The 27,194-nt window shown below is 33.1% G+C and overlaps 1 long non-coding RNA gene across 1 annotated transcript; it reads right to left on the reverse strand.

Annotated features, from left to right (window-relative positions):
• Positions 1-10,419: 10,419 nt before the first annotated feature.
• Positions 10,420-17,371, reverse strand: LOC143227042 (uncharacterized). Its single transcript, XR_013014840.1, has 3 exons — positions 17,177-17,371; positions 16,775-16,838; positions 10,420-10,827 (listed from the first exon to the last, which is right to left on the reverse strand). It is a non-coding gene; the product is annotated as an uncharacterized LOC143227042 (long non-coding RNA).
• Positions 17,372-27,194: the final 9,823 nt, after the last annotated feature.

Consider the following 27,194-nt stretch of genomic DNA (forward strand, 5'->3'; position numbering starts at 1 on the left):
ATCTGTCAAATGATGTATTGTATAACATTGTGTTCTGAACAGATAACTGTCAATTTCATTCAGAGTAGAAGCTTTGTTACCACTGGAAAGTTAATGTCTAGCTTGGATGAATTTGTAATGGTTTTCATCACAATTACAAAGCAAGAAAAAACTGTAACAGTTAAGAGAAATTGTCTACTTACTGCATGTTAGTCTATTCTTTGGTGCATTATTTAATTAATCCCTTCATTACAGGTCAGAGTACAAAATCATGTTATTGCACTTGTTGACTTGCATTGAACATTTTATTAAACTACTATTTTATTAATCTATGCCAATAAATTTGGAATCAAATTTTAGATTGTAATTCCAAATTCAATATTATATACAAGTTAATTTCTTAATTTAAAAGTAAATATTAAAAGAACACATTTAAATTCAGATTTAAAGTGAGTCACATGATATGTTGAAGAAGTACTGTTTAAAATTAGATATTTGTGATGTCAAATTATCAAGTTACTAATACTGACAAGCTAGAATATAAAACAAGAACCTCATATCTTTATATTTTGCTGAGATATATTTATGTATTGAATCAAACATAAGCTTTTATGGCTTTTACATTCTTTTGATTCAAGTTTTTAAGAAGGTAAGTTGTGCCTAAATCTAGTCTGTTTGAAGTTTCATATAAAATTAAAAAAAAAACTTCAGTAAGTAAGGTTAATAAATCACAGTGGAATTCTATGGTATTAGTGTAGTTATTTATGATTTTTGATTATTCAACCGTATATATAAAATCTAAAATAAATTTTATTTGGTATTCTCCACATGGGAAAGTTTAAAAGGCTTAACAACATATTTTCAGCAACAACCGAGTACAAAGGTTGTAGTGGGAAAATTATTTGCTTTACTTCATGATTTATTGCTCTATATTTTAAGAAAAATAAGTTTAATATTTTATCTCCAAATAGTGGTGATATAAAATACATAATTTAAATGTGATTGTATATTACAAAATACTAGTTCACTAACACACAGACAAGATCAGGAAGACTGTAGGGCAGTTTTTATATTACTGGATATTGTGACATGAGATCACATGCACCAAATCAACATAAGCTGCTTAACATTAGGTAGGCATGATTGGTAGGTCAATATAATAAAAAATATAAATGTTCATATATACAGTATTACGAGACTTAAGTTCCTTAGTCTAAACATTTGTATTTTTTGAATCATAATATCTAGTCATTCTAGCAGGAAAAAAGCATAATTTATATTTCCAAATTTTGGGAATCAAGAGTAATTTTGTTTTTATAATCATATCATGAAATCACTTTAAGTGTACATTATATCAAGCTAACTGTGAAAGGGTTAAATAAAAATTATTTAATGCATTACTACCATTAGTATAAAAAAAGGAGGGTTACGTGTCATTGGAAATAAGCTTATAGAAAAAAGATTTGGTATGTACTTTATTTCTGTTCATGTTTTTTTTTCATTAGTATAAAAAAGGAAAGTTATGTGTCATTGATAATAAACCTTCAGAAAAAGATTTGGTAGGAACTTTATTTCTTGTTTTTTTCCTTTTTTATCATTATAAAAGACTACAATTTAAATACAGGGACCTTTTTAGGCTAGTTTAGATTAATTAAAATATTATATGTAATAATATAATAGAAATATTTTACAAGACATGCATCCGAGCAACTCATGGGTAATGAAAGCTGCATGTGCCCCAAGTGAGTTACAATTTATAATGGTACAGACAGTACATAAACAATTACTTAATTATAAATAGATGTATACTGTTACAAGCTTAAAGCTACTCAGAATAAATATAGTTTCATGCTACAATTTTAAGTCATTCTAGAAAGAAAAAAGGGTAATTTAAATTTATTTCAATTTTGGTTTTGGTGATTACAAGGTTGGTCAAATTGACTGATCCATATTGAGTTAGGGTAGAGTAAATGATAGATAAGATATAAAGTTTTACCAGAAAAAAAAAACGTTTGAAATGTATTTAGAAAGTTTTAGAGATTACAAAAAGGAAACTTAAGATTTTAGATGAAGACAACTATTTTAGTTTTAACACTTTACACATTATTCAATGAAATATACAATATATTCATGAACAGAGATCTGTATTTTAGCTTACTAAAAATGCTTTACTAAAAATATATATTTTGTACATGAAATATTGCCAAACCAGGAAGAGATACATACTATAAAGCTAGAAGTATTAAATGTATAAAGACTTCAAATGAATACAATAAGGTCATATGGTAAGTCAAATTGACCCATCACATGATGGCTTGTTCATCCAACAAATCAGACACCAGTCTCTTGAGGCATTGAAGACAGAGTCAGGTAGAGGAAGAAAGAAAACAGGATAAGACCTAAAAGGGGGATGAGAAGATAACTGCAGTGAAAGTCCATGGGAAGGAGCTTGAGCAATCCACCTTCTGGCAGGAAAGTAAAACCACAGGTTTTATTACCTTGAAGTAGAACAATTAGAAGAGGAAGATCAGGAAGTGAGAATTAAACATGAAGAAGCACAGGGTCTTAGATGAGACACAAAGTGCATCAGGGTTGAGTCAATTGGGAAACTAAAGACAAAAGAAAGGTTTGATGACGAGCACCCTCAACCTCTGATTTTGTGAAATTATGAATACATATCAAACAACAGGAAAAAGGAAGGGCTAGACTAAGATCTCATAGAAAGAAAGGTAGTAAAACCTGGGAGAGGAAAGTATCTTTACTCAACAAGTCCCACCAACAGAGGATCCAGGTGAGCATAAAAAGGGCAGAAGAAAAATGATTTCTCAAGAAATCACTTGGAGCATGATGGAATGCCTCAGACAATAAAGAAGAGGTAACATGGTAAGCTTAGTAAGCAGGATCAGGTAAAGAAAAGAAGTACTGGGCATTAGACAGCATAACAAATTACAATGGGTCTGTCCCCCCATCCCCAAATAGGGAAGAGACATTTCAAGTTCTCAATGGTTATAAGCCATGATATAAGAATCATACAAATAAAGAAGATGAGGCATATGGTCACAGGAACATAGTATATCAAGAAACAAACCAACATAAATGATAAAGTCAGGAGAAAGTGGAAAATCAAAAAAGTGCTAGTGTTAGAATTATAAATTAGATAATGTGAAGAGTGATCTAACAAAAGAGAAAGAATGGTGCATAACTTGACATGATAATGCAAGAAAATTTAAGGGTTCTCCTTCAATTCAAAAAAAAAAAAAAGATGCCAAATCAAAAAAGCAGGAGGTGTAAATGATTGGTTGGTTGGCATTTTATGGTGCAAAGCAACTAGGCTACCTGTGTCAAACAACTGGTAAAAAATAAAAGTATAATTATTAAAATTTGTAAAAAAGAATAATGTTAAAAGAAAACAAAATTCAATTTTGATTCAAAACGTAAATAGCATTAAAAGGCCAATGGTCCTTAAATATTAAAAAACATTTGTAAGGTGAATAATGTTACTACCACCAATGGCACTGTCCAGCATTAGGGGTAAACATATGGATAAAACATGTCTAAAATGGTGCCATCGTTACAACTCTGAACAATGGCATCGACATGACAGTAAAATGTGGGCTATTATGACTTGAGTGTTTCACAGATCACACATTGTTGCATCAGTCCCAGATAAAAGAAAACAGTGAGTTAAAAAACTGTGACCAATGCATAGTCTATTTAAGACAACTTCTTTCCAGTCCTTCCAAAAACAAGACAGCCAAAGTCCAGTAGAGTGTTTTATGTGGAAGAGCTTGTTTTCATATTGCTCACTCCAAGTCCACTGCCAACTAGCAAATAGCCAAGCCTTGAACACAGGACCATAGCAGTCCATGTATGAAACAGGCATGGCAATGACAGCACCAGAGCAGACAGACTTAGCTGCAGTGTCTGTGAGCTTATTCCCACGAATACCAACATGGCCTGATATTCAGAAGAAATGGATAGAAGTAGATGTTCAAAATAAATGGACCAGTTGGTTTTGAATATCAGTGAGAACAGGGTGAGAACTAAAGTGAAGTGATTCCAGGGCCAGTAGAGAAGTAAGCAAGTCAGTATTAATAGTACAATTCAAATACTGCTTAGCTTCAATGTGATCCAGGGATAGGGACATGGTGTACAATTTGGCAGTGAACATAGAAACTGTAGAAGGGATTCTGTGTGCAACCACCAAACCACAGCAAATCATGGCAGAGTCCACAGAGTCACCTAATTTTGAACCATCCATATATATGGAAATGGAAGGTTGACTTAAAAGATGTTTAGCAAATAGAAGATGGTACTTCTAACCAGGAGTATCTGCCATTTTTCAGATGACTCAAAGAAAGGTCACACTTGGAGATGGTAATAAGTCATGGTGGGATGGCCTGACCAGCAGACAGAGCAAAGTCATTCAAAACAGACCCAATTTATCTAACTGCACCTGGATATGAAAGCTAAATGGAACAATGGCAGACCATCTATTCTGAAAAAAATATGGCCTATTGCAGAAGGAAAACACAACTCCAGGTGGGATGCTGTGGTAAGGATTGAAGTCTTATAGCATACAGTAAAGACAGTTGCAAACAGCAGAGGTGTAGATGAGGTTCACGAGACTGTGTACAAACTCTTGACTAGGTAAGTGCAGAAAGCTCTCCTGCAGAGAGGCCAAGGTCCTGGCAGAGCCATAGACCTGAGACCTATAGTCCAGTTTTGATTAAATGAGGGTATCATAGGTCTTTAGCATAGAACATTGATCCACTCCCCAAGAGGTGGAAGAGAGGGCATGGTGGGTGTTCAGTTCCCTTGTACACTTGACTTGTAGCTGCTTGATGTGTAATATAAAGGTCACCTTACAATCAAAGATAAGCCTCAAGAACTTTGCATCAGGGTCCACGGGAAGCACAACTTCACCAACACGGAGTTCAGGATCAGGGTGAATACCTTTTGGTGGAAAGCACATGCAAATGGTTTTAGAGAGAAAGAAGTTAAAACCATTTGCTGTGGTCCAATTCAGTAAATAATTTAGGGTGCAGTCTGTAGCTGCTGCTAAATAATCTCATGTTTGATGACTGACACGAGCCTGTTTGCAACAGTAGAAGGGAGTAGTCCAGTGATGGCATTAATCTTTATATTGAAAAGTGTGACACTCAAGACCCAACCCTGAGGAACTTTAAGTTCTTGTAGGAAAGAATAGGATAGTGTCAAACAAACACACATGAACTTGGAATTGCCAGTCCATTAAAATTTTAATAAGAACGAGCAAATAACCATGCAACCCATAAGAATGGAGGGTTTTGCAAAATGCTGTACCTCCATGTTGTATTGTAAGCCTTCTCAAGGTCAAGGAATACTGACACAAGTTTCTCTGATCGATGTTTCAAGTTGAATCAGGTGGTCCATGATGGACCACTGTCACTGGAACCCACTCTGGGTGGGTGAAGAGGTTCTTTGATTCAAGGGACCAAAATCAGACGAGCTTTAACCATCCTCTCCTGAGTCTTACAGAGACATATTGTCAAAGCATGGAGACAGTGATTTAAAGAAATCTTGAGATCCTTCAAAGGCTTAAAAAAACAGAGTACAATAGCCTGGTGCCAAGCATCAAGAATAGTATTCTCTTGCCATATCTGGTTAAATACAACCAGAATAATAGCAAGAGAAGCAGGAAAGAAATGGCACAGCATCTTGTAATGCATATCATTAAGTCCAAATGATGTACTGCCAGATAGATGAAGTTGAAGATGAAAAGCGAGCTTGAGTTCCACCAGTGTAAAGGGGTGATTACAGTCATAGAGGAAATCAGCCCAAAAGGAAAGAAGTAATTGCTGTTTCTGAGTCTTGATGGCTAAGAAGTTAGAGGATGAAGCAGAAATGATAGATACTCAGGATAAACTTTTGTTGAAAGTATCAGCAATATTCTCAGCATCAGCAACTTGCTGGATATCAGATAGCAAGATCAAAATGGGGACAGAATTATACTACCTGCTAAACTTCCAAATATTGTCCCATGTGACTTTGGAACTGATGGTAGAAGAGATGCTGTTTGCAAACTTAATCCAAGGTTTCTTCTGGCTTTAATGTCTTACCTGCTGAAAATGTGCACAAACACACTTAAATGTGATGCAGTTCAAAAGTGTAGGATACATATGAAAGGTATTCACGTCCATTTTTAATCCTTCTGTACCACATGGCAAGTAGGATTCCACCATGGATGAGGATACTGTGGAAAATGTGTCGAGGTTTTAGGAATATACTGAGCAGTTGCCTGGGTAATACAGTTGGTCACTGCCACCATGCAGTCATCTAATGATGGCTTACAGATGATGGCAGAATCAAGTTCAAAGAGAGCAGTGAAAGAGGGGTAGTTGGCTTGATCTAGTTTCCACTAGAGTACACAGGTCAGGTGGCATCGATCATGGCCAGTCTTCTCTCAAAATGATAGGAAAATGATCACTGTCCCATGGCAAGCCACTGTCAACCCTCTATGAGAAGTAGGTGAAAAGTGAAGTGGAGCAGAGCAAGAAATCAACAGCAATAAAGATTGACTAGGTGTTTGAATGTAAGTATAAACACCTGTATTGAAGAGAGAAAGGTTGTGATCTGAGAGCATACGCTTTATGGAGGGACCTCTCCCATCAATATCTGCACCTCCCCAGATGGGATTATGTCTATTAAAGTCCCCCAGAATTAAAAAGGGAGGTGGCAACTGTTCAACAAGAGCATCAAGATCTGATTGATCATATGTCTCTTCAGGAGACAGATAGAGAGAACAAACAGTGATGGTATGACCCAAGAAAACATGGACTGCTATGGCCTCCAAGGGTGTGTCAAGTGACAAAGACAGGGTGGCCATATGTTGACTGACCAGCAGTGCCACCTCTCCATGCACTAATCCATCACAAAAGCTGTCATTTCTGTACAAAGAAAACTGCTGAAAGGTGATTGTATCGACAAGTTTTAGAAATGTTTCCTGTAAGAAAAGACACACAGGATGATAGGAATTAATCAATGCCTTGATGTAATCTAAATTAGAATGACAACCTCAATAGTTCCACTGTATCAATGTGTGAGTGTGTGTTTTTCTTATAGCCACATTAGGCTATCTGCTGAGTCCATCGAGGGAATCTACTGTATCAATGTGACCATTTTATTTACATGGAAGAGAATTGGGCATGTCTCTTCTCTTTATTCTCCTTACTGAAAGGAGGTCTATCAACCTCCATTGATCTTGGCCTGGATCGAGTGGGTAGGTCTTTGTCATTAGAAAAAGATTTCATTGGCTGAAGGCATGAGCAAATAACTGTTCTGAATCTCGGAGCCAAAGAAGAAGATGGACCTGAGGAAATGCTAAAATCTGAAGCCAATGGATAAAGTGATGAAGAAGGCATGGAGAGATCTGTCTTTATACCCACTGTAGCAGTAGATTGAAATGCAGCAGCATATGTCTGAGATGGAATGGGGAAAATAATTTTTGAGCTTCTAGATAAGATATTATTTACAGTCATCAAACGTTGTACCTCTTTCTCTTCTATTCACTGAGGTCAAGAACAAAAGTATGAGGGGAGTGAACCAATAAAAACATCAGAGAGGGCTTGGAATATATGGCCTGACCTTACAACTTAAGTTTCCTGCTTTGATAGTGGCAGATGGACGTGGCAACATGAATGTCAAAATAATTACATTTATAGGTATCATTATTCCATCTTTGCAAGTGGAGATTTGATACACAGCAGAAACACCTTGACTGGAGAAACCAGAGTATCTCTGACTTGGGAATGTTCTTTAAATTACTGTAAACTATAATTTAAATTTGCAGTCAGGAGGAGTATAGTATGTTGTGGTGAAGATGTTTCCACCAAAATGTCTCCAGATCTCATAACTTCCTTACTGAATAAAAAATGGAGATATTTGTCTTAAGAATTTCTCAGATAAGGAGTTCATGATTAGAAATCGAGTTACAGAATCAGACTGACTATACATGGGTGGTTGTTTTCTGATAATCTGTTTTTTTTTCTTAATGTTTTCATTTTCATTTTTTTTTCATGGATGAGGGTATCCATAATAAGGGAAAACATTTCAGTGCCAACTCTCCCCATCTACCACAGAGCCCAATGAGGGATGCACTACAATACCAAACAAGGACAATGCAGCAAAATCAGAGTTTTGTGAGCAGTATATCCAAACACAACATCCATTGAGAATGTCCAACACTGGTATTTGGTTGACCTTAGCCTAAGTGGACCAGCCAACTGACCCTGGGGAAGCCACCCCAAGGATGCCCATCTACAGGAATTTAAGGCCAAACTGGTGTCTTTGAGTTGGACCACCAACCATCACTATGCAGGGCAAACACATGAATAAATGTTTAGATCCCAGAGGAGGTAAACTGAAAGAACAGAATCTTTGCCGGGATGTTCCCTCACCATGTACAGGAATCCACACCAAGGAGAGGTGTATATAAATGATCAAATTTATCATCTTCATTCTCTAGAGACCACCAGTATGAGGGGAAAAAACAGAAACTAAAGGTTCTGACTGCATAAGGGAACCCACATGCTGATACATAACAGCTGTCAGTTCTTGCTCAGTTAGTGTACCTTTCTGAAGCAACACTAGAAAAATAAGTCGCGGCAAAGTAATTCTGCATCACAGAAATAGAAGTCAATGTCACATTAAAACACAAGTTAATTTTGGAGAAAGAGTGGAAATCTAAGTTTCATAGGTTGCACAAATCTCATTCAAAGAAAAGAAGTTGTCTCATGCAAATGGAGGTGTGTTATCCTTCTCTTGGTGGAGAGCTTTGCTGTCAAATGACATCATTAATCAGTTGCACAATTCATATGAAATCTCATGAGATTAGGTGAGCATTCACTAAAAGCTAGTGGCATGTAAATCTCTAAAGTAGATGCAGGGAGAAGACAGTTAAACTGTATGCAAAGATGTGGTATTATTTTTCACATACAAAAATATAATTGTTCAAAATTCTGTGATCCCAAATAATCAAACACTTGAACAAATTAATTTTAAAAGCAACATGTGTGATATTATCAAAATTTGCCCATAATCTTAAAAGTACTGTTTCATAATAAACTACTTTGTTCATTAGATATTAAGATATCTAAAAATAGTAATGTTGAATCATATCCTTGTTTGACAGTGAACTTAATACTTATATGTTTAGTATTCAAATAATGTCTTTGTAACTGAAAAATTACAAGAGTAAACATCTGTAATAAAGTGGAAAATACTACATGTCAGTCTCCCACCTCTTCCTCACAATAATTTTAAAATGGATTAGCAATATTAATTGCTAATTAATATTATGTGATCATAAATAGTTTATTTAAATATAAAATGAGACTTAAAATTAAAAGATGTAGATTAATAAACTTTTGTTATGATTTACCATTAACAAATTTCTGAAGAAAAAAATTAAACTGGCATGTAGATCAATAGTTTCTTCCAAAATGATAATATGTACAAAAACAACCTATATATGCACAATGATAAAATTCTTGGTTCTGCACAAACTCAAAACAAGTTTTAACCATATATTTATAAAGAAATTTATCCAATCACAATGACAAACTATAGCCTCAAGAGCCACTGTTTGGCACTTTTAATCTTATAGAGTTTAGGCATAACATTACAAAATCTCTACATGGAATCCACAAGTAGAATTTGTTTTAAACATCTTTCCAATATAATGTGATATTTTTTTATAAATGTTATGATATAATTTGGTTTCTGTTTATAATATTCACAACATTATCTGAATGTTAAGATCCTTTATTTATTACTAAGTATAAAACTTGTGACAGGTTTCTTCTAAAAGGTTTGTTCATATTGATATGAATGAAGTTTATGTAACTGGTAAGCTCTAATTTAAGCTAATATAATATTACTATTTTTATATAAAGATATCAAATAAAAAAACACAATTTAGTCAATTTTTACCTTCAATAACTTATTTGAGCTTACTTTTAAGCTTTCCAAAGATGTAATAATATTTAATTTTACATGAAGGAAAAAGTTGAAATAGCATAATTATTACTATTATTTCTGAACAAGACAGAACTCTGTAAATAATAAAATTTTTTTGCAGTGTGTGATAAAAATTAATAAATATGTTCAATAATAATAATAACTATGGACTAATACATGAGCTTCTGTTGCCCTATATACAGATAGATAAATAACAAAACAACAAATCCTATTTGGTAAAAGGACACACATTATTTTACAATAGCAGAATATATTTTATTTTGGTGCCCATAGTACCATTATAGTTTTAATTCAAATTTTATAAACCTTCAAACAATTAAAATTCTGAGCACATATCATACAGCATTCACTGAGAACCACCTTATTCACAAAGTTTTTTTCTGTTAAAATTGCAAAAAAAGCCAATGAAACAAACTGAGGCTGAATTGTCTTATGCTTTTACAGACTTACATTAAAAATTTAATTAAACTATTTATTAAAGTATATAAATGAATTTGGCATCTGAACATAATTAATAAACCAAATCTTTATATTATATCTGTCTTAAGTTCCAATTATATAAGGAAACATTAAAATATTCTTCAATCTTCTCTAGTATGAGAATTTTGGTATTTGCTTTCTAAGTTTTCCCTATTCTATAATTTATGTATCACCCCCTCTGAAAAGTAAGGAATTTAATGTAAATTATTCACTATAAAATAGAAATTACTGAGGCAAAAACAATTTTTACAGCCTTCCATCTTATTTGTTTATGCAGCCATAAAATAGAAAATAAGACACTTACCACATTTTTTTCTTCCAGACTACTTTCTTCAAGATGCTTTTAAACTATATTTGTCATAACCAATAGAAAGCCAAAGGCTTAATCATCAAATAATGTATTATGTTGTTTACTGTACATGGTATATTTCATTGTTCAGTTTTAAATGTATTATAACATGAATCGATGAGCTTATCTGAATTTTTAAAGGTTCTTATATCATAGTTAGATAGCCAGAAATACTTTGACAGTCACAGAAATGTATTTGATTTTTACATGTTGCTATTCCACATTGATAAGTACATTATTTGATTAAGTAAAAAATGTAGTGTAATAGTACCACTGATATAAAAATGTAGATGAAACATCAACAGTTAACAGAAAAAAAAGTCCCAAGTTTTTTTAGGTGTATTCTTTACTTACTATTCTAAAATTAAGTGAGGTATGAAAATTAGAAACTTATTATGTTAGACTAGGCAAGATCATGACAAAAAAATATAAAATTCTCAACATGGTATGCTTGCAAGGAGCTTGTGTGTTACATAATTTGACATGGTATCATCAGTTGCATCTACTGGGTGATTTGTAACTTGAATGGCAAGATTATTAGTTAGAAACTGATCAAAGAGAAATAAACAATGAAACTGAATATAAACATATGTATGCTGTTGAAACTTTAAGCTTTTACAGAAATTTCATGTTATAATTTCCAGTCAAAAATTAGAGTTAGATTACACAAAATATAAAAATTCAATGAAAAAATGGTTTTGACATTTCTTTAGAAGGTTTTATGAATTTTACAAATGAATCATAATTTTCAGATTGGGAAAATTATTTTTAGTCTTAACATAAAAATCACTGTGCACTTGGAGCAGTCAACACTCTGACTTCTCACATTCACAAACAAATTTTTAGTGAAAAACTCTGCATACAGAAATCCAAGTTTTTGTGTACAAAACACGTGTAATGTTTACTAAAGCCTTAAAACACAAAAAAAATAATTTTTTTTGTGTACAAAACATATGTAATGCTACTAAAAATCTGCCAAATTTCATGAAGATAGAGTAAGTACTTTCAGAGTTCTAGTATGTATACCTTCATGGTTTCATGGTGGATGTGAAGTCATGTAAAATAAAAGAACTAATTAATAAAATACTTTAAAAGTTATTTTTCTAAACAGAACTAGATTTAATTATGAGTACTATTTATAAGTTAGTACACACTGTGATTCCTGAATCACAAAAAACAGTAGAAGACAGTGCAAATACAAATGTGGCTTGCTGTTGTCTAAGAACAGGCCATTATTTTACACAAGTAAATGTTTAATTATCCTTACAACAATGATGCTATATCAGAAATAAAACAGGATAAAAGTTGGATATACCTGATGATATAATTCCAATTTCAAAACTGATAAAAGTTTGAGTCAGTATGATTTAAACAGATTTCAAATAAAACACCACAAAAAGGTAGAAACTTCTATCAATTTCTGTTTGTAAATGTATATACACACACACACATGCAATATTTTAAATACGTTTTATTCACAACTTAAATAATTTGTACTGAAAATCCAAAGAAACATTATGATGCAAAAAATTTCAGTTGGAAGAATGATATAAGCTTTTGCTTTACTCAAAGTTAAAACAATATAAATGTAAGTATTAAATTTAAATTTATTCATTATTATTTTAAAGAGGATATATGTGTGATAAATGAAACAGAAAAATTGCAACTGTTAATTTACTTCATTTTCTTACAGCAATTTGTGATTTAAACTATATTGACATTACTATGTTTTTTAACCTTCATCAGTACACATTAAAATATCCACCTTTCAGTACACCTGGGATACATACCTTGCATGTATTTTATGATCATACTGTTGAAGCTATTTTTCTAGATATTAAAAAGTTAGCATACTGGCTTATCATAGCATTGTGCATATAAACTCTAAGAAAGACTGAGTACCATAAGTATATAATATGAGATTTATTATTACAAAATATGAAAATTACTTATTTATATGCAAAAACGGCTCGTTTGGGCTGAGAAAACACTTTACATAGAAGAGCGAACAACGTTTCGACCTTCTTCGGTCATCGTCAGGTTCACAAAGAAAGAGGTAACTGACCGGAAGCTGACCACATGTTTGAAAGGGGTTGTGTAACTGTGTGTCGAAATGTAGAGGGCGGTATTAGATGTTTGAATATATAATTTTATTTATTATATTAATATAGGTATAAAGGCGTTCCTTTATATTGGTTTATTTTGGGTTTAAGTTGTTGTATAAGTAAGGCTTCTTTAATTTTACGTTTGTTTATGTTTGTTTCTTTATTTAGTATTTGAGTGTTTTCTATGGTTATGTTGTGTTTATTTGACTTGCAGTGTTCGAAAACGTGTGAAGGTGACTTTTTATGTTCTTTGAATCTGGTTTCCATTTTTCTACTTGTTCTCCAATATAGAAGTCGTGGCAGTTTTCACATTGTATTTTATAAATAATGTTGGTGTGGTGTTTGTCAGTGTAGTTTTACATAGTATAGACCTCAGTTTTGTGCCGGGTTTTGAATAAATTTGGTATTAATAGGAATGTCATATTTTGTTACTAATTTTGCCAAATGTTGGTTATTTGTTTGCTGATGTCGGGAATATATGGTATACAGCAGTATATGGTTTCGTGGTTTTTTGATTCGTGAGCTGTATTTACTTTAGTTGGTTGATTTTGCTTTCTGTCTAGGTGTGTGCGTATAATGTTTTCTACGGTTTGTGGAGGAAACTTATTGATGTTGGTGAAGCATTGTTTTATTTTGTCTAATTCATCGTTAATTTTATCTGGTGAGCATAGTTTTATGGCTGTGTTTATTTGGTTTCTTAGTATGTTGAGTTTTGTTTTGTTTCATGTGCTGAGTCCCAAGGAATGTATAGTCCAGTATGGGTGATTTTTCGGTGGATTTCTGTTTGAAATTGTGTATCAGTTCTTGTAATTTTGAGGTTAAGAAATGATATTTGATTGTTTTCTTCCTGTTCACATGTGAAGTTGATGTTGGGATGTATAGAGTTAATGTGATTGAAAAAATTAAGTATGTGTTCTGTAGATTTGAATCCCGCAACCGTGTCATCTACATATCTATACCAGTATAGTGGTGGATGTAATGCTGTGTTAATTGCTTGTGTTTCAACTTGTGTCATAAAAAAATATTGGCTAGAACTGGTGATACTGGGTTGCCCATGCTTAGGCCGTTTGTTTGTATATAGTTTTGTTGTTGAACATGAAGTTTGTCTTTATCGTGGTGAATTCTATGAGGGTTGCTAACTGGTTACTGGGAATTTCTGTAGTTGGGTTAGGGTCTCGGATATAGAGTTCTAAGGCTATCTTGCAGGCTTCAGTGGTTGGAACTTCTGTAAAGAGGGATATAACATCGAAACTGGCCATTAAGGCTTTATGATTAAGTTGATTTAGATTAGACTTGAAATTAAAAGAGTCTTTGATAAATGAGCTGGCTGATGTTACATATTTGGAGAATGCCCATGCTATGTATTTACCAAGGTTGTAATTAAACGATTCATATGTGGACATTATTGGTCGTAATGGACAATCTGGTTTATGAGGTTTGGGGATGCCGTATATTTGTGGTGTGCGTGAATCGGTTTTACGTAGGTAGGAATAAAGTGTTTGTGAAATTGTGTTGGCTTTTTTCATTTGTAGTAGTAATTTGTTCAGTTGCGTCTCGTGTGTCTTTGTTGATTTGTGTGTATTGGTTTAAATTTGTTCGTGTCTGATAGGATGTTATTCATTTTTTGGATGTATTCATTCGTGTTCATTATGACTATAGCGTTACCTTTATCTGCTTTTAGAATTTTTATGTTTTTTTGTCTTGTTTTAGGTTTTTTTTATGCAATTAATGTCTATTTTGTAAGGTTGTTTTTCAGTTTTCTGTTTTGTGAAATTATGTTGATGGTTTTGTGAGAAAATTCTTTGAAAAAATCGTTTAAGATGTTGTTTTAGGTGTTTCTGGAAAATATAAATTTGTAATTTTACCTGGGAAGGTTGGCTGTTGGATGACAATAAAAGTATCTAAGTTGTCTTCTTTCTGTTGGTTGTTTTTGGTTGTTTCCTTGTTTTGTTCTCTGTAGAAAGTATCACAAGTCTCCTGGCTAGGTCCTCTAAACATGTTTTGATTTCTATGGTTGGAATGTACCTAGGTGCTATAGCGAAGTTGAGTCCTTTGTTAAGTAGATGTATCTCGTCTGTGTTTAATTGACGGTCGGATCTGTTAATTATGAGGTTAGTCAACGGTTTGTCGTTTTGGTGTCTTTTCTGTTGTTTGCATCTTAGTTTTTCTAGTTTTTTGTTGTGGCAGATCTTTTTGTCTCTGTCGTTTTAGTATTGATTTGGTTTATGTTTCGTTGTATAAGTCCGTAAATCTCTGGTTTAATGCAGCATGCCAGTTGATGGTCTAGATTCATTTTTTGTTTTTGTAAGTCATGTAGTTCTTTGTATTTTGTGTTCAACATGGCTTTCAGTAGTTTTTTCTGTAAATTTTGGATAATGTTTGTGTATGTATTAAAATATAAGTTTCCTCCACAAACCGTAGAAAACATTATACGCACACACCTAGACAGAAAGCAAAATCAACCAACTAAAGTAAATACAGCTCACGAATAAAAAAACCACGAAACCATATACTGCTGTATACCATATATTCCCGACATCAGCAAACAAATAACCAACATTTGGCAAAAATTAGTAACAAAATATGACATTCCTATTAATACCAAATTTATTCAAAAACCCGGCACAAAACTGAGGTCTATACTATGTAAAACTACACTGACAAACACCACACCAACATTATTTATAAAATACAATGTGAAAACTGCCACGACTTCTATATTGGAGAAACAAGTAGAAAAATGGAAACCAGATTCAAAGAACATAAAAAGTCACCTTCACACGTTTTCGAACACTGCAAGTCAAATAAACACAACATAACCATAGAAAACACTCAAATACTAAATAAAGAAACAAACATAAACAAACGTAAAATTAAAGAAGCCTTACTTATACAACAACTTAAACCCAAAATAAACCAATATAAAGGAACGCCTTTATACCTATATTAATATAATAAATAAAATTATATATTCAAACATCTAATACCGCCCTCTACATTTCGACACACAGTTACACAACCCCTTTCAAACATGTGGTCAGCTTCCGGTCAGTTACCTCTTTCTTTGTGAACCTGACGATGACCGAAGAAGGTCGAAACGTTGTTCGCTCTTCTATGTAAAGTGTTTTCTCAGCCCAAACGAGCCGTTTTTGCATATAAATTTCTCAACAAGTGGGTTTCTCGTCATCACTGAAATTTACTTATATTCATTTTCTCATATTTAGACAAAAAATTGTCATCATTGACACATATTTCAAGAATATAGGGCCACTTCTTCTCTAATTAACATCATACAATTAAAACTAATAAAATATTGAATGAAAAATCAGATCTCCCAAATATGTAACAAAAATCACCAAATTGCACGGGGATTTTGGACATGTCACTGAAGTATATAGTGTGCATTACTTTACTTCAGGAGAGATCTAAATACATAATCATTGTTTATCAAAATTGATAACCTCTGTGAGTCCATACACACAATGTCTGATGAAGACAGAACTCCAAATGTATATATTACTTGGGGTCCATGAGGACACAATGCAACTTTTTATATGTAAATGTTATTCGACTGCAAAAAATCGTAGGTTTAACTATTTTTGTGCCAGAGGATGATAGTGTGACAATTACATAAAAATAAATAAAAATATAGCTGGCCAATGACAACATATTTATCATCGAGGTCCAAATGGACCCCAGGTGTACTGATAAAGGTTATATGATAACATTTTTATCAAAATTAAAGTACCAGTTACCTGTGTTCCATAAATAAATCTAATATTACCAAGTACTAAAAGAAATATTGTAATACAAAAAATATATTGAAGAAATATTTTCTAACCTTTGACCTAGCAGGTTTGAAGATAATGCTTCCTTCATCCTTCAGTCCTGTGTTAGCTATGTCTCTAAATATTGAAATTAGAAAGACATACAATAGTTTAGATAAACATCACATATCTTTTGACGTACTTGCATGCAGAGATTGAAGAAATTCTATTCAATAAAATTGGCTGTAGGAGATGTAAGCATGCTTTTTGTAACTATTTCCCTCTAAAACTTAGTTTTTTTAAATCTATTTTCCTATAAAACACCCAAAAATCTGTCACTGAAATTATTTTGATAATAATTTTCATGGCTTCAATATTTCCAATAAAAATTTCTTCATAACTGAATGATATGTAACATATATGTACGACACAACAAAAAAAGAAAAAAAAACAATAAAAAAGAATGTTGAACATACACACACATACGAGGTCTGTTCCAAGTTTGACTGTGTGGGTATTCGGGTATTGATGTTGTTAAATACCCAGGAGAGTCAGGTACATTTGACCTCTTCCTCCCTCCCAAACGATTATAGCGTCTGTCTTTAGGGGTTGTTTTTTTTTTTTTTTTTTTTTTAAAGCTTTGGGCCAGAGTAAAAGTATAACATCATACTCAGGTCCATTTCAGGGCTCAGTCCATGCATGGACGAACAAGAAGTTTTTTTTTTCTTCATTTAATTTTTTCCATATATATTTTTTTTGTATTTTCATATATATATATATATTTTTTTGTATTTTTCTCCTTTTTCTCGATTGAGAGAATGCTACTACTACTTGTAGTAACACAAACACACACACAGAAAAGAAAGTAATAATAATTATTATTATTCAATACTTGAATAATAATTCAAAAAGAGAAAAAAAATAATGATTAAAAAGAAAATAATAATTATAAAAATAAAAAGAAACAAGGACTAAGTGTCTAGTGCATAGTGGCCAGCTTGTGTTACATTTCTTAAATATATGTTAAAAGGGGAGAGGTATTTAGGACCATTTACATCATGTACGTGGTATCTGTCGAGATCACACATTAAGTCATTTTTATGCCAATTCTTATTGAAATATTTTAGAGAATTATGCAAGAGTCTTTCAGCTATTGTATCTATGTTTGCATACTTGTGCATGAATGTGGTTGAAGTGCTACGTGGTAATTTTATATGCTGAAGTTAGTACAGAATTTTGTATACGTTGAAGTTTCTGTACATGTGTGGTGCTATGTTAATCCAGGCAGGTGATGCATATTCTATTGTTGGTCTAATGTACGTTTTGTAGATTTTAAGTATGTTGTCTGGTGATGTTCCTTGGATTTTACCTGAAAGACTTCTTGCATAGTTTGCTCTTTTCCAGATTCGTATCAGTACATTTTTAATATGTGGTAGCCACATTAATTTTGAGTCATAGGTTAGACCTAGAAATTTAGCAGAAGTAGCAGTTAGTAAAAGTGATCCATTCATATAGAGTTTTGGTGGATCTTTTTTCAGCTTATTCAGTCTGCTGAATACTATGACTTGGGTTTTTGGATGTTATTTAGGACTGGTTGTAGGTTCGTTGCTGCTATTGACGGAGTGGGGGCACTTTCCCAGACTGCTACATCGTTAGCGAACTGTGATGCATAACCTAAATTTAGGTCCGACAGAGGCATATTACTCACGTACATGATAAATAATATAGGGCTAACAACCCCTCCTGCGGGACTCTTGCTTCGGGTGAAAAGGACCCTGAGTGGGCCCCATTTACATTTACTTTACACATTCTGTTATCCAGGAAGTTGGACAGCCAGCGAATAGTTTCCTGGGGTTATGCCATTTCAAGCAATCTATATCGTAAGCCGTTATGCCACACTGTGTCAAATGCTTTCAATGTCGAGAAAGCAAGCTACAGTGCATTCTTTTTTGTTGAAGCTGTCGGTAATTGATTCTGTAAGTCGAATCAGGTGGTCTGTAGTTTATGGTTTTTTTCGAAATCCGTTTTGAATTTCTGGTAATTTTGAATTTTCTTCTAAGTAAACTGACAGACGATTACTAATTATCCTCTCTAATACTTTGCCAATACAACTGGTTAAGCTAATCGGGCGGTAGTTGTTTGGTTTATTCGCTGGCTTTCCTTCTTTCTGGAACATTAATATTATTGCTTCCTTCAAAGAAACGGGGATATATCCAGCTGATAGTGAGAGATTAAATAACGCTGTTAGGTGTTCATATAATCTCTGAGTGCCTTGTTTTAGGAGGATAGCTTGAATACCATCTTCTCCAGGGGCTTTGTTTTTGTGTTGTTAATAGCAGTTACGACTTCTGTTACAGTGATATGTTTTACCAGTTGATGAGTGCTCCAGTCTTTTGTTTTTTCTTGGTGTGTAATAGTGTTGACTGGAAATTTAGGTGTAAAAATGCTTCTGTTTTGATCAATATAGTTTGTGACTGTATTATAAAAGTATCTGTTCATGTCTGGTTCATGATGTGTTTTGAACGTGTTTTCTAGGTTTTTTTTAAATATCTCGGCTTTTTCTGTGTTAGCGTATGCTGTTTCTCCATCCAGTTCCAGTGGTGGATATACTGTGTTTGTTGTTCCTGTGTTTGTAAATCTTTTCAAATGTGTCCAGAATTGTTTAAGATCAGTTTTGTGATTTATATCGGAACAGAAGATGTCCCAGTTTTCTTGTTTCTGTTGTCTGATTAAGTTTCGTATTTTATTCCTTATTGTGTTTATTTGAGTTTTAAGTGTGGGGTTGCGATTTTGAATGTACTGTCTGCGGAGTATACGTCTGTTTTTAATTAAGTGTATTATATCTTTATGTGGTTGCCATGAATGAGTTGTTGTGAAGTGTCTTTGTTTCGGTATCGAACTGTTGGCTGCATGTTTTAGACACTCAGAGATGATATGACAGTATGCATCTATATCTGATGCGTCCGCGGCAATATGTAGTACTTCTGGAGGTAAGGTTTCATTTAATATAGTTTGGAAAACTGGCCAATTAGCTTTTTTGTAGTTCAGTTGGTCTCTCACTATGATTTTATTTAAGTGGGGGGTGAGATTGAAGATACACCAAACTGGGAGGTGGTCACTATCTATATCGTGACCAACATGAAAATTTACGAAATTGCGACTCATATTTGACGAACACAGGCATAGGTTTAGTATTTCACTGGTGCCGTGTGCGTACGAGATATGTGTCGGTGTTGCATCGTTTAATAAAGTCATGTTTGATTCGTCCAAAATTGAAAAAGTAAATTGCCATTTGCGTTTGAACAACGACAGTTGAATGCTATATGTTTACTGTTTAGGTCGCCGATAATAATAAGATTACAGTTGCTATTATACAATATATTCAATAGATTTACATCTAACACTGTACTAGGCGAGCAGTAGATGCCCGCCACAGTAACGTCTGTCTGATTTTGCGTTTTTACATTAATAACTATAGATTCATTACTGGAAGGGATAGTAAGTTCCTGAACTATAAGTTCAGTCTTATACAATAATAAAAGACCTCTGTTTGGATCTCTATTATCCTTCCTGTCATGTCTAATAGTAGAGTAGCCGTTTAATTTAAATCTATGGTAATTATATAGACAGTTTCACTAATTATAATTACATCAGGTTTTATGGAGTTTGTTGTATCTTCAATCTCATGTTTCTTGGAAGCAAGAGCACCCTGGATATTGATGTGTAGAACTGTGAAGTTATCCATGTTTAGTAGAGTTTATGATGGAGGTTAAAATTTGCGGCAAGAACTTGTGTATGTTTTACAATATGATTTTAACAATTATGTCTGTGAGACTGTTGGTGTTTGTGGGATTTGTATATTCTGCCATTATTTCCGAGAAAGTGGAAGTTATGGCAGATGTCAGTGTTGTTTCAATTGTTGTTGGTTGTGTATTTTAGGTGGTTTTGGTATTTCCTCTTCACTTGGTAATGGTTTTTCCTGTCGGGATGATGAATTTTTAACCACTGCAGCGTAAGTGTTTGTCTGTGTAGTTGTACTTTGTGGTGCTGGAGTGGTAGGTGTGGGTTCCTTAATTGTTCGTGGTGGTGGCGGCTTGTTCATGTTGGGATTTTTAATTTCGTATAAGTGTGTTTTAATGGATTTATATTTCTGACAACCTTATAATTTGCCGTGTGTTCTTCCCACAATTGCAGCATTTGGGTTTGGGGTTCTGTTTTGTACACTGTGTAATGTGGTGATTCTCCCCACAGCCCACACAACGCGCATTTGCTTGGCATGCTGCTGCTACATGTCCAAACCTTTGGCATTGGTAGCACTGTGTGACAACCACTGCTGGTGTTTTTGTTTGTTCTACTGTGTATTTTTGATACCACATAGTGATACCATTATTAATGAATTGTGTAATATCCTGGCTGTTGTCTGTGACTACTTTGATTAGGTTTGTGGGTCTTTTAATAATATTTGAAATTATACGGTCAACTGAAATATGTTTTATGTTTTGTGTACTTAACTCTTCCTTAATGTCTTCTATGTCTATTGAATTATGTATACCCTCGTATCACAAAAAAAGATTTCGGTGTTGGTTTAGTTCCTGGTAGGTGTATTGTAATGTTTCCTGTTTTGAACGCGTCTGCAGGCCAAGCTTTTAGTAGACTTTTATATGCAAAACGGCTCGTTTGGGCTGAGAAAACACTTTACATAGAAGAGCGAACAACGTTTCGACCTTCTTCGGTCATCGTCAGGTTCACAAAGAAAGAGGTAACTGACCGGAAGCTGACCACATGTTTGAAAGGGGTTGTGTAACTGTGTGTCGAAATGTAGAGGGCGGTATTAGATGTTTGAATATATAATTTTATTTATTATATTAATATAGGTATAAAGGCGTTCCTTTATATTGGTTTATTTTGGGTTTAAGTTGTTGTATAAGTAAGGCTTCTTTAATTTTACGTTTGTTTATGTTTGTTTCTTTTTAGTATTTGAGTGTTTTCTATGGTTATGTTGTGTTTATTTGACTTGCAGTGTTCGAAAACGTGTGAAGGTGACTTTTATGTTCTTTGAATCTGGTTTCCATTTTCTACTTGTTTCTCCAATATAGAAGTCGTGGCAGTTATCACATTGTATTTTATAAATAATGTTGGTGTGGTGTTTGTCAGTGTAGTTTTACATAGTATAGACCCTCAGTTTTGTGCCGGGTTTTTGAATAAATTTGGTATTAATTGAATGTCATATTTTGTTACTAATTTTGCCAAATGTTGGTTATTTGTTTGCTGATGTCGGGAATATATGGTATACAGCAGTATATGGTTTCGTGGTTTTTTGATTCGTGAGCTGTATTTACTTTAGTTGGTTGATTTTCCTTTCTGTGTAGGTGTATGCGTATAATGTTTTCTACGGTTTGTGGAGGAAACTTATTGATGTTGGTGAAGTATTGTTTTATTTTGTCTAATTCATCGTTAATTTTATCTGGTGAGCATAGATTTATGGCTGTGTTTATTTGGTTTCTTAGTATGTTGAGTTTTTTGTTTTGTTTCATGTGCTGAGTCCCAAGAAATGTATAGTCCAGTATGGGTGATTTTTCGGTGGATTTCTGTTTGAAATTGTGTATCAGTTCTTGTAATTTTGAGGTTAAGAAATGATATTTGATTGTTTTCTTCCTGTTCACATGTGAAGTTGATGTTGGGATGTATAGAGTTAATGTGATTGAAAAAATTAAGTATGTGTTCTGTAGATTTGAATCCCGCTACCGTGTCATCTACATATCTATACCAGTATAGTGGTGGATGTAATGCTGTGTTAATTGCTTGTGTTTCAACTTGTGTCATAAAAATATTGGCTAGAACTGGTGATACTGGGTTGCCCATGCTTAGGCTGTTTGTTTGTATATAGTTTTGGTTGTTGAACATGAAGTTTGTCTTTATCGTGGTGAATTCTATGAGGGTTGCTAACTGGTTACTGGGAATTTCTATAGTTGGGTTAGGGTCTCGGATATAGAGTTCTAAGGCTATCTTGCAGGCTTCAGTGGTTGGAACTTCTGTAAAGAGGGATATAACATCGAAACTGGCCATTAAGGCTTTATGATTAAGTTGATTTAGATTAGACTTGAAATTAAAAGTCTTTGATAAATGAGCTGGCTGATGTTACATATTTGGAGAATGCCCATGCTATGTATTTACCAAGGTTGTAATTAAACGATTCATATGTGGACATTATTGGTCGTAATGGACAATCTGGTTTATGAGGTTTGGGGATGCCGTATATTTGCGGTGTGCGTGAGTCGGTTTTACGTAGGTAGGAATAAAGTGTTTGTGAAATTGTGTTGGCTTTTTTCATTTGTAGTAGTAATTTGTTCAGTTGCGTCTCGTGTGTCTTTGTTGGATTTGTGTGTATTGGTTTAAATTTGTTCGTGTCTGATAGGATGTTATTCATTCGTGTTCATTATGACTATAGCGTTACCTTTATCTGCTTTTAGAATTTTTATGTTTTTGTCTTGTTTTAGGTTTTTTATGCAATTAATGTCTCTTTTTGTAAGGTTGTTTTTCAGTTTTCTGTTTTGTGAAATTATGTTGATGGTTTTGTGAGAAAATTCTTTGAAAAAATCGTTTAAGATGTTGATCACTGTTCTTCCCCACTCCCCCCTACTCACCTGACCTTGCTCCTTGCGATTTTTTCTTGTTCCCCAAACTCAAAAGACCCTTGAAAGGAAGATTTGAGACGATTCCCGAGGTTAAGGCAAATGCGACGAAGGAGCTGGAGGACATTACAAAAGAAGCGTACCAGGACTGTTTCAACAAGTGGAAACACCGTTGGAATAAGTGTGTGCGTTGGGGAGGAGAGTACTTTGAATGGGTCCCAGACCTGTAACTTCTAAATAAAGTACATTTTGTTTTATGACGTCAGTCCGCGTATTTTTTGAACAGACCTCGTATATATATATATATATATATTTATATGTGCACTTCATATGAATGAACATACACAGGGCTGCAAAATTTGGTAACATTCATGCACAAGTTTTCCATAATGCATTTTGTTTTAACCACACCACATAAAGATACTGCATATATTAGATATCCAACAATCTGTAAGGAGGATGTTGTTGTTGCATGGACTTATTCTAATTTACTGTCTCATTGCCAGTATACATGAGAATGACTAGATGACTAGTTGGGTAAAAAGGTAACAGCCAGTAACAGTAGTCTACTGCTTTTCACAAACATAAGGCAAATCTAACAGACTCTTGTGGCCACACACAAGCCAATGATAGAACGAAAAACAAGATCAGTGCTTAAAATAAACCATAACAATTTTATAAGATCCATAGCCAAAACTAATAGGTTACACATTTCAGCACCTTTAAGCTACCATTATCATAAGTAAAAACCTATAAAATAAGCAGACAGTTTTATAGAGAAAAGTTTGAATTATTGTGATCTATGTTGGTGTTATGAATATTATACATAAGTAGTCAATATTCCTTTCAAACACTGTGAATTTAACACCGGCTAATATTCATCTCCATTTCACAAAAAAATTAAGTGAAAGTATAAAATTTCTATTAATTCTCAAATATTCATTTCAGTTTGAGCATCAGGTTCATTTAATATTATTGTTTCACAATACAGCTTTAACAGTGTTCAGCAAGGAGAAATTAGCATACTTTTATCATGTACATAATACATAATAAGAAGTATTGTTTCAATTTGATAAATGGTTTAAAAATTAGAATAAAATTATGTGTTTTTAATACACTGTGGACTGAGCTAGTTATACCTTGTTCATATGGTATTATTACTGTGTGATTAATTTTATTATCATAAACACTGCTTATTGTAATACACTGTTTAATAAAAATTGAATTATGTTTTTGTATTATAGATTTAATGAGATTAATATTATAATCTATATCATTAGCAATGGTTTTTATACAATTCAATGTTTTTCAAATTAGTAGAATAAAAAAATTATATACTCAATCTATATAAGTATGAAATGCTGCTAAGTTTTAAGAAAATGAGTGACATGATCTGTCATGTGGTAGCATAGAGACTGAATATGGTTTCTAACGAATAGTTGTGGAAATAGTTCCAATATTATTTCTCTTAACATGTACATCTAAAAAGGCAGACTATTCTTCTGTTCAATCTCTCATGTAAACTGAATAGGTTTGAATGATTAACATTGTTTACATAAAGAGCAAATGATTTTAACTCAATACCTTTATGCTGCCAAACCAAAAGTGCCATAAAGAAATCTAATCCAACAATTAGGTTTAAAATCAGCATTATCAAAACTATCCTTATAAAGGTCACAGAGGGAAACTCATAGCTAATCCAGTAATTTGCTCATGATACTTTTGATAAACTTTGTAAAACATTTCAATACACACTATTTGAATTACTAAGGTGAACAACTTCAACTGGAAAATGGCAGCTTGAACTAATCTAGCATGAAATCAATTAATAGCATCTTCTATTTGGATTATAAACATTAATCCTACTTTTAATTTTAAAATTTATTGTGCCTTAACTGAATCTTCACAAACTTCATTTGTTAGTTACTCTGAGTCAAATAGGTTGGTGCCTTCAGTTTCATTGTATTATACATCAAATATTTAAAACTAAAAAAAAACATTACATAAAATCAATTTACTTTTAGTTTCTCAACTCTAATTGACTGGCTCTCCTCTTTCATTTTTTCATAATCATACTTGGGGTACAATTTGTAAAATATAATGTGCAACAAGTTTTATAATTGTGTCATTTATTGCCACTGATAATAATAGGGCTTATATTAGAAAACTTATTTTTTTTTTGTTTATGGTTTCACACAGTTGATAATTCATCACTTTGGACATAAAACCCAAATGCCACTGCTGTTTATTCTTGCAGAATATTCTGGAAACATACATACAATATAACAGATAGCTAGCTAGTTGAAAATTTAGCTGGGTAATAAAGTTCTAGAAATGCTTTGATATCATTGACATAAAACTGATACAACTTTCATTTACATATCCATGAATAAAATTTAATGAGCCACTGAATCTGAATTCAACATTTATGAAACACACTCATACGTTTGTGTTGTTTTAGAGTCAGACAACTTGTACAAAATGTCCTTGTTAGTGCAGTTATGCTTTTCTTTTCATCAACACAATAAGCTTGAGATAATGTTACTTGGTATCTGCTTATACTTACTGGTAGTAGTAATACATTACAGAAAGATGTCATGAAATCTGTTTAATATTTTCATACCTTTTAATGATGAAAATACACCTTTGATTGTGACTTCAACTTTTAGAAGGCTTTTGACAAAATGAATCACAAAAAGTTTATTTTTAGATATATAATGTCCTCAAATTGATAATAATTGACTCACCTTACTTAAACAAAGGATAATTGTAAATGACTGATTTTCAGGCTGGGTGTGATTAAACAGTCACATTCCACAAAAATAAATCTTAGAAATACTGAAATAAACAGTCATAAGATGACCTAAAATATTCTTAGACAACCAACTTAAACCCATACAAGTAATTTAAGTCTACTGTCCACATACACACTACACACAAAATACTGACTCTGATACTTGAATGAAATCATCAGCAAATTCCATAACTTTGAAAATTTGAACCCCACAAAAAATATGTTTTGGTTGTTTTATTTGTTTTGTTTTAAAAGATTGTACTTTTTTTTACAAAAGAAATGTTGGTACAATCCACCAAAAAAGGCTAAAAATGGTAAGAAAAGTTCACTTTTGTGATTAGCTGATAATACTGTTTTAATCATTAAACTGTGCTACTTTATGCATGTAAATTTTGTATGAAGTTCAATCTAGCACAAATGGCTGTGAGTGGTAACAAAATACAGTGTATGCAGTGCAGTTAATTACATCATCATTTAATGTATTGCATGATGTTTGTATGCATATATGGACAGATGGGAATTCACAATGAAAACAAACACTGACAGCACAGATATTTAATGAGACTTAATTTCTAATACAGATACTTACAACAATAAAATTAACACTACTATATCAGCTTTTTACTGATAAACCTTTAATAAGATCTAAAACCATTAAATTTACAAAATCAAACTCAGAATTTTTATCATTAATCATCACAATTGAAACACTAACCTCCCTAATTATTACACATGTATATATCTACAACTAACATTAAACAGACACAACTAATGGAGTCTATGAAATACAGAAGGCTTAGCTACCATGTGAAAAGTGGGAAAATCCGCAAATTAAACACAACAACAAAACAATGAGAGCTGCACACAAACTTTTATGAAAGTTTTGACCAGTATAAAACAGAAGAACAATAAATAACTAAAGCTAGCTTTGCCTTTCTCTCAAGAACAATACATATTACTAATATGAAAAATAAACAAGTCAATGGTGTGTGTGTGTGTGTACATTGGCAGCACTGAGACACAGTATGCATATTATGTATAGTAGTATGTGTGCGAGTCTGATGCAAG

The sequence above is a fragment of the Tachypleus tridentatus genome, chromosome 9 (assembly GCF_004210375.1).
Source record: "Tachypleus tridentatus isolate NWPU-2018 chromosome 9, ASM421037v1, whole genome shotgun sequence".
Lineage (NCBI taxonomy): Eukaryota > Metazoa > Arthropoda > Merostomata > Xiphosura > Limulidae > Tachypleus > Tachypleus tridentatus.